Source organism: Galeopterus variegatus, unplaced genomic scaffold, assembly GCF_000696425.1.
Source record: "Galeopterus variegatus unplaced genomic scaffold, G_variegatus-3.0.2 Scaffold10853, whole genome shotgun sequence".
NCBI lineage: Eukaryota > Metazoa > Chordata > Mammalia > Dermoptera > Cynocephalidae > Galeopterus > Galeopterus variegatus.
Window position 1 is genome coordinate 7,049 of NW_007736964.1, and position 9,499 is coordinate 16,547.

The window sequence follows — 9,499 nt, forward strand, 5'->3', positions numbered from 1 at the left end:
AGGCTGCCCTGAGCTATTCCTTGTCTCTCATTCTGAGTCTCTTCTTTTTCTATCTTGTCCCCTGAAAAGAATCACCTCCCAACACCTTCTCTGCCTGGAAAATTATTATATTGTTCAAGACCCAGCTCAAATATCATCCTTTTGGTAAGCTTTCTCCTACTGCTCCTCCCTCCCCAGAGTCTCCGACATAAATCTCCACTATAGGACCTACCATACCATATCATGGCAGTTGGTTCTATGGGACTATTGGGACTCCCTATGAGTAGCTACCTAGTGAACGTCTACACCACACACCTGTATTGGCCTGTGCCATTGCGTATTATAATGCACTGGTTATGCTATGTCCCTTCAGGACAAAGGAAGCTCTTGGTGAGGCTAACTCCAGCATAGCAAATGTAGCAAACGTTCACTGCCAGTTTGTTGGTGATGATGTTGTGACTCACATAGTTATAATATTTCCCCCCATTAATGCATTTAATTTTCACGGCAACCATGGGAGGTAGTTAGTCCAAGTATTATCTCCTTTTCACAGATAATCATACTGAGGCAGCAATTAGGTTACTATCACTCAGCCAGCTGGTGACAGTAGCAAGGAAAACTGGCCCCGTGCACTTTCTATGAGACCATATACCTCTTCAGCCCTTTGCCTCAAGAAATTAAAACACATCCACCAAATCATTATCAAAAGCAAATGAGCACCTCCTGTCTACAAAACAATGGTGTAAACAGAAGGACGACAGGAAAAAGCCTGGTCTCCCATTTACAATCCAAGGGGAAAATCTGGGTAAGCCTTTTAAAGGCCACAGCAATTCAGAACTGTATTGTTCTAAACCAGATGAACTGCGAGTTTCTAAAAGATTATTCCCCATTTTGTTTAAGTATAATTTAAACATGGAGGCATCCCCCTCAGCCATTGAGCAGAAGCTGTCGTACTATAACCTAAATTTGCAGATGTGCCCCCCTCCCCCAAAAAACTTGACTTATAGCACATCCTTAGATTAGATTCTAACACTGAGATGCGGAGTTAGTCAACAGAAGCAGTTTGAAAGGACAACTGAGAGTCTCTCACAAGATCAGCTCTGTACTCCTATCAAATTTCTACAAAACAAACAGATCCTATTGTTTCTCACCTGGAGAAAATCAGAATATTCCGGGTTTAAGTGTTTAGGGAAGTCCAAAGGATCCTTCTACATACTGAGAATCTGAATTTGAAAACTAGCTAGATCAGTAGCAATGTTATGGGCACACAGGTGTTGAAGAATCCACTGCTAAGAATGTATTTTATTTCTTTCTTAAAAGAACCTCCCTCTTACTGGCTCACCCAATTCAACCACATACAACTTTTGTAAATGCAATCAGACCCAAGAAACAAGGGGTTTTTGTATTTTGTTACTCTGAGAAAAAGGAATACAAAGGCATGAGTAACCCTCCTTGTTCAGCTCTACTCCACGCTGGTAATTCCTGGAGACAAAAGTCACCAATTTCAAACAGAAGCTAGGTGGAACCTTCATCTCCACAGACCCTCACCCTTACTCCCCCCCCTCGAGAAGCTCAATTTACTGGGGTAGTGATGAAATGGTCACTGACCAGGTCTACGGGGCTCTGCACTTCCTCTCACTCCTGAGAACCAGACCCATGCCTGGCACTGGGCACACACTCATACATGCAGAGGGCGCACACATCTGCCCACAGCCCCTGCCTGCTGGCCCACATGTGCCCTCACTCACCATGGTGGGGCGCATCCACCATGCTACTCCTGTGTTTACTGTCACTTCCAAATAATGTCAAGAATTATTTTGTCCAACTTCCTTGATGCTGCTGGCCCACATGTGCCCTCACTCACCATGGTGGGGCGCATCCACCATGCTGCTCCTGTGTTTACTGTCACTTCCAAATAATGTCAAGAATTATTTTGTCCAACTTCCTTGATGTTCCCAGTTTACCTTGTTTAAGATTTATAAAGCAATTACAGTACTCTCAATTAAGACGCTCTTTTAAAATGCACTTTTAATTCAGTTTGTGAGCAGCTCACTTAATTATTTCTATTTGTTTTTCTTCTTGAGTGGATAATTTGTTTTCTCTTAGAGTAGCATAGCAATGATTTTCTTAGAGAAGAAGAAAAATTGGGCCACATTCTTCCCCAAAACATAGCATCTTAAGCTCTTACCATCAAACACGACTTCCTAGACAGTAGACTAGGTGACTCTCAGATCTCATGAACTACCAGATTTTATTCTCACTTCAAATTTAACCTTCTGGGGGGAATTTTTACTCATGCTCCCACTCCTCAGATATCTTTCTTTTACCTTTTGATATATGCTAACTAAATTATCATCTATACCATACAACTGAAAAGACAGGTTTAAAGGCTGGCCCAGAATGACAAAGAGGAAAGTCTTGGTCTGGATCCTAATCTTTGTCTGATCACTTGTGGGACCCTAGGAGAACAACAGAAATAATCAAAATAATCCTCACCTTACTGTGTTGTTATGAAGATTAAAGGTACATGCAAAAATGTCTTGCAAACTATAACACTCTAAGCACACATTAGCTAAAGGTATCATTAGCGCTTGTCCAAATTACATGGAAAAGAGCCATTCTGAGGAATGCTACCATAGTAGGAGCAATGAATGGCTCAGAGAACTCTCAGATGGGTTGGTGGTGACAATCACTCACAGAGGGCCCCAGGGCCCAGCCCCTCAGAGCAGACAAGAATCAGGGACTGCCCCGTCCTGACCACCTTCCTCAAACAGCGACAGAGGGACAGCTACTGGGTTTCTGGCCCTTACCTTTCTCCGTCCAGAGCCTCAGTTCAGGCACTCAGGCCTTCGCTTTGTCTCAGGTTGCGAGTTTTCCTGTTTCATTGATTTGCTTATACGTTCTCTGATTTTTGGTCACAACACAAGAGTTCCCTTATATCAGGATGGGGAGCACCAAAGTTTCAAAATGTTTGATAACTGCAGCTTAAAGAGAAACGTGTGAGTCAAATATAGTGAGAAGGAAGAAAATGTATCTAGGGACTGACATTTCCAGGCTGCGGTATGCCAAAGAGAAGACAGATTAAAAGGATAACCTGGGTCACCAAGTCTCACTCACTAACAAGGTGGCTCTGGACACATTACATAATCTTTCCATGTCGTCTTCTATAAAATAAGGATAAATAATAGTATCTACCTGGGACAGTTGTTGTGAGGAATTAAATGAGTTGACATATCTAAAGCGTGGAGAACAGCATTGGTACGTGATAAGCACTCTTCAATGAGCATTATTAACAATTTGGAAACTTTTATCAATGACTCAGATGCTGGCCAACTGGAAATTTTGTCCCATCTTTTCTCAGTGTTCATGGTTAGCAATAGTTGAACCACTTATTCTTGTGAGAATGGACCAACAAACCGATAAAATGTATCTGATACATGAGAACATACACCTTACGAATCTGTCCTAAATGCTGCAGTTGGTTTTGGTGAAATGTGGCTGTGTTTACGCACAAGTCACAAAGCCTGTTCTTTTGCCTTTTCCTTTCCCTCAGTTCAGAAGCAAAGATCCCAATGACCTATTTACACATATCATTGCTACTTGTGGTTATTTTAAGTATCAAAAACCAAATGAGATTTCAAAATAAGGATAAAGAGAAACAGTCGCACAAGTCACAAAGCCTGTTCTTTTGCCTTTTCCTTTCCCTCAGTTCAGAAGCAAAGATCCCAATGACCTATTTACACATATCATTGCTACGTGTGGTTATTTTAAGTATCAAAAACCAAATGAGATTTCAAAATAAGGATAAAGAGAAACAGTACACAAAATCACTTTTCTTATCAGTATCAATAAATAACACTAAATTTTAAATCAAATTAAAAAGCTATGTGAAAAAAATAATTTTATGCAGACTTCTGTGTTGAAGCTTTTGAGAAGAAACCAACCCTTACTTGAATGTTTCCTCAAGAGCAAAGACTCACCCCTTATCTGTATATGCCAGGGCACGCAGAAGACACTCAAAAAAGATAGATGGGTTCTTGGAAAATAGAAAGCCAGCTTTACCTGAGTTCAGAATATTTATCTTATACCAGAGCTTCCTATCTAAAGGCAATCTCCTTGGCCTTCGGGAAGCTTGGAGAATATGCCTCTGACACCAGGAACAGAATAATTTGGTGCTTCTTTTCATGTGTCTAATCAATATTTACTGGAGAGAGATCCTTACCTACACTCCTCACTACTCTCGGGAATTAAAGGACCACTGATTTTCTCTGACTTGCCTCTTCAGGCCTCTTGTTAGAGGAAATCCTTCTTCTGCCTCCAAAAGTTTTCGCATTTCATCCTGCAGATAAATCAAAAGAGTTTCCATGCTGCTTATACTAAGGTAGTCTTTTGTTGAAGAAACATACTTTAGAGTTTGAGGAGTTGGGACTTCGTTTACAGACTGAGTTAAGTGCAGTTTGAAATCGTGGATTTTAGATGTAGCACTGCATGAAAAGCTCTCACTCTACCACGTAAGAAAATTAGCGAGTCAGTCAGAAAGCGTTTGTTCCTACCTGCCGCTCACAACACAACACTGCAGCCACAGGACCCAGACAAGACCTCAAGGAGCTTACTCAGCTGCTCCAGGACGGTAACTCAGGTTGCACAGAGGGCAGCGGGCTAGGGGTTTGCCACAAGTCACACTTGGAAGCCGAGAAAGGAAGCTGAGCACAGCTCAGGAGATATTATGTTCCAGCTCTAAACCCTTTAGGGTGTCCCAACTGCCTGCTGTGTGACATTCAGGATCCTTAAGGGGGCTTCCAGGACCCTTATGATAAGGGTCCAACCTACTTGTCTTTCCACCCTACTGGTTTCCTGCAGGTATACTATGTTCTAAATTAACCAGACTATTTTCTGCTCCCTGAACACTTTAATCATGTAAACACCTCCACACCTTTGCACAGGAGTCTCTCCATCTGAGATGCTCCAACCCCCCACCCCCATCCCATCATAAATGCCACTCTTTCTCTAGAGCATTTCCTGATTTCTCCTCCCACCTCCCAGACCACTTCCAACTGGATGTAGCCTCGCCTGCCATGAAACTTTTGCACTTTTGTAATTCATGCATAGTAATTATTTTCTAAGTGGTGTGGCAGTAATTTGAGAATCTTCTTTCTTGCTCTCAGCCAACATTGGCTGAGCATCTACCATGTGTCAGATGTTGTGCTGGGTGCCTGGAACATGGAAATGAATAAAGTCAAGGCTCTTGCCCTCTGTGGGCTGAGGGCCTAGTGTCTGAGGCAATACCACGATAGAGGGCTACACATAGTCAGGGGGGCCCAGATGAGGGCAGAACTTACCGACCAGGGCAATATGAAAGAGATTATGGCATTTAAGTTGGGTCTTGAAGAGATTTGTTAACTGGACAAAAAATGTAGAGTAACAGAGGGTTCTTCTAGGTAAAAAGAACATTATATGCTGCAATGCTTGGCTCAGGGTGGGAGAGAGACACTCAATGTTTATTGAATGAACAGAGCAAAGGCCCCTAAGATTACGGCCCAGTCTCAGACCCTCCTCCGTACTACCACCTGCACTTATCGAGTGCTTACATGACTTTCATCCCTCACACCAACCCTGTAAGTTGGGCACCATCATTCTCATTTTACAGATGAAGAAACCGAGGCTCCCAAGGCCCAAGACCCCAAAGCTATCAAGTGACAAAGCCCGGCCTGAGTTCCTGGTAATATAGGGATGTGCTAACGAATTCACCTTCAAGGAGCAATTGTAGAGCAAGCTCTTGGCTCTTTTCCTTCAAGCCTGGGTGGACCACTCTGGGCATGCCTCAAAACCTAGCAGGCCTCTGGCAAAGTATACTGGGGTAAAGGAAGAGAGAAGCAGCTGGAGCCATGCTCCACGCAGATTCTGGGAATAGCAGGGTCCTACCCTCCCTATAAGCCCGCTGTTAATCTTCTCAGAGTATTTGGTATTTGGTCTTAGTAGCCCCACATGAGGGCCCTTCTTCCTAATTTACAAAAGACAACCTGGAGTGAGCCACCCAAAAGTCACTTCAGGCCAAGGCAGGCTCATAAAAGCTCTCCCAGGACTCAGAGAATTGAACTGCATCTCTGGCTTTCTAGAGATGTAGACAAAGCATTTTGTTTTCGATGGAGTTCTTTTCCCCCTTTTCTTTGATCATTTTCTCGATTTCTCCCCTCTCTAGTTCAGGCTTTTCCTGTAACACTTGTATTGGACACACGCTTTTTCTCCTCCTTGCGGAGACTATTATATCTTGCTATTGTGTTCCTTTTCTGTTGAAAGCAATCAGAAATGAAAATCCACATTTCAGAACAGTGTCTATTAAATACGCACCCTTTTTGCAGTTGAAAAAAAGAAAGCACTTTCTGAGGGCTGATTTTCAGCTCTGTGTAGCACCTAAAGATTAGATATTGGCTGAGACTCTGCACCATCACAGGCCATTTGCATTTGATAATTGAGAGTGACAGCAGAAAGTCTGGAGTCAGAGGCAACTTATTTTAAGGAATGCCTTAGTCTAAAGTGTTGCCAATCAAAGTGTGGTCCTTGGACCAGTGGCAACTGCTTCAACTAGAAGCTTATTAGAAATGCAGAAGCTCAGGGTCCACCCCAGACCAACTGAATCAGAATTTGCCTTTTAACAAGATACATGTGCACATTAATGTTTTAGGAGCACAGGTTTAGAGCTAAGGTGAATTTGCTTTTGTTGCCACTCTGGAGCCTCCATGTGGGTTTCTTTACTAAGAAAGAAAATCTCTGTTTAGTGAACTCCATAGGACATCTCACACCATTCTTCCCTGCTCAAACTGCTTATTCATAGGGGAATTCTGAAATAATAAATATTCTTCCAGAAATCATACTCTCAGCGTGAAGGAGTTCAAGGTGAAAGGAAGCTGGTGGCTGGCCTTTCTGCAGTGTGTGAGTACCTAAAAAGAAAGAGCACAGAAACTGAGAGGGGACAGGCAACCCTACCTCCCAGCCCCTCCTCCAAGGCTCTGGATCTTTTTGCTTGGCATGTCCCCTTCTAGGAAGGGAGGAGAAACAGACATACTAGATGAACCATGAGACCCAGGGGGCCATGCTGTGCACTGAGCTCTGAGATCCTTGAGAAGGACGTTCTGTAAACACAAATGGGCAGAACCAAGAAAGCAACAGTGAAGACACATGTAGATGAACCTGATAACTAATCTCATCTACCAGGAGAAATGGACCAGGAGGATGGAAAATCCCATGGACCTGGTTTGAGGAAGTGGAAGCCAGAATTGGGAGGTAAGAGGGGAGGGCACGAGATGACCCAGGCTCATCCATTCCCACTAGCCCGCGAAGCAGAGCCATTGTCCAGAGTGGAACAGAGGCCCAGACCAGATCCCCCGCAGGCCTCAGAGGTGCTGGCCTGGCCTCACCTTTGACCTTGTCTTCTATGAGGAGGAAGCCTGTCTCTGAGACATTTCTATAAAAAATAAGAGCACCAAAAAAGTTACCCCGTGTTAAAGCACAAAAACAAAAATAAAAAGAACAAGTCCGCACTGAAAGCAAGCATTTTCTCACTACTTCTGGCAGCCGTGCACATCACAATAAACACCTTCATACTCTGGGTGTCTTTCCGATGTCTAAGTGTGGCACTGGACTTATTGATTGCTCTGTGTTAAAGCCCAATTCATCACCCAACCCCACCCCCGCCACTTTTGCTAATTTTTCACACATTTTTTTCCATCTTCACCTTCAAATTCTCTGAAACACAATATTTTAAAACACTAAAATGGTTTATTTATACCAATCAATACTTGTTTTTCAACCAATTATAATTTATTTATATATGAACAGTATTTCAGCTCTGGAAACAGAATTCTATCCTTTTAACATGTCCACATCAGCAAATTCTCAAGGAAAATTTGCAATGGACAGGAACGACGGACATCAATAAGCAGTGGAGGCAGGCAGGCTCTTAAGCTCTGAAATTCAGACTCCGTCTGTCTTCCTCTACCACAACCAAAAGACAGCACCTCCCCCAGAACCGAGTACCCTGTAGATGAGCCGCCTCATCTCAGCTAACTTCCACTCTTAGAAGAGCCCTTGACTTCATTCTCCTGTAAATCAGACCTGGATAAGCAAAGCAATCTTCCAGGACCACACCTGAAGGAAAAACTCTGCATCCCCTCCCGCCCCTAACATGCACAGACATGTTTGAACACACAACCTCTCAAGGAAAGAGAAAGTAAACTTTCACATACACTTGCCCCTCAGCCAGCCTGCCGTGTTTCAGAGCCTTCACATTCTCAAAGGCGGTTCTTGTAACTCTTGCTAAACCAAGAGGCTGAAACTTGATCTCTGTCTGCTGAGGGCACGGACAAGGGTCACAGGTCCACAAACACACCGCTTTTTTATTTCCCCCTCTCTCTTGGCCAAAGTGAGACTAAGGGGCCAGGCTTTACCGTCCTTCCTTCAGAGAAGCCAGGCTGGGCCGCGGGGGGAAGCTCCAGACAGAATGAGGGTGTGTGAAAGCATCTGTGGGGGCTCCACAGAGGAATTTTCTGGGAACTCCAAGGCTTTTAAAGAAGGGGGGTGTCTTACTCTGGGTGGGACACAGGGCCCTTCGGGTTCTCAGGTACCCCTGAAGTCTGGGTGTATGGGGGGCGGTGCAGGGCTGTCGGCGAGCCAGGCTCCCGCTCCCTGCCGGGCCATCCCGGACCCTCCTGTCGCAGCGGGGTCACTCACCGCCCGTGAGCTGCGCAGGGCCGAAGCACAGCGCCAGCTGAAACCACAGGATCACCGCCAGGAGTCTCTGGGGGGACTGAGGCTGCGGCGGCGGCTGCTGCTGTTGCTGCTCTAGAAATCCATCTCCATTGCTCGGGTTCATTCCATGATACATCTTTCATCCACAGAGGGCATCCAGCTTGCAAGGGTCTGCAACCAGAGGCGGAACGCGACAATACCCCAGGATGCCCGGGCTCGGGGGGCCACGCTCCCTTCCTCCGCCCCGGGGCTCCATCCCCCGCGCGCTCCCCGCCTCCCCCGCGCGGGGCACCCTGAGCACCAGCGGCCGTGGGATGCCGCGCGCGCCCGCAGAATGGAGGAGGAGGGCAGGCAGGGGTCAGCGCGCACGGGCCCTGCGCCGCTCGCCGGGATTCGGTGGTCGTGACCGTGACAGGAAAGTCTACAGCCTTCCAGCGTCTCGGGCTGAGAACACACTTTTCCCTGGGCCTACCCACTGCACTCTCAGGAGCCTCCCAATGTGGCACCGGCTCCCCCAGCGACTTCTTCGCTTCTCCCCGGGATCGGGATGGGTCCTGCAGCCCAGTCCCCAGTGAGATTTCTCTGCGCGGTCTACCGCCCCCCCGCCCCGGGGGCAGAACCAAGTCCCCCGCCCGGCCCGCGCGCGCCCGCCCGGGATGCAGAGCCGCTTCCGGGGCTCCCGGTCTTACCTGCGGGTCTCATGCATGCAGCGCCCTGCCCTCCTCCGCCTCCTGCCCCCGCCGCTCTCACCCGCATCTGTGCGCGACCTCTGCCG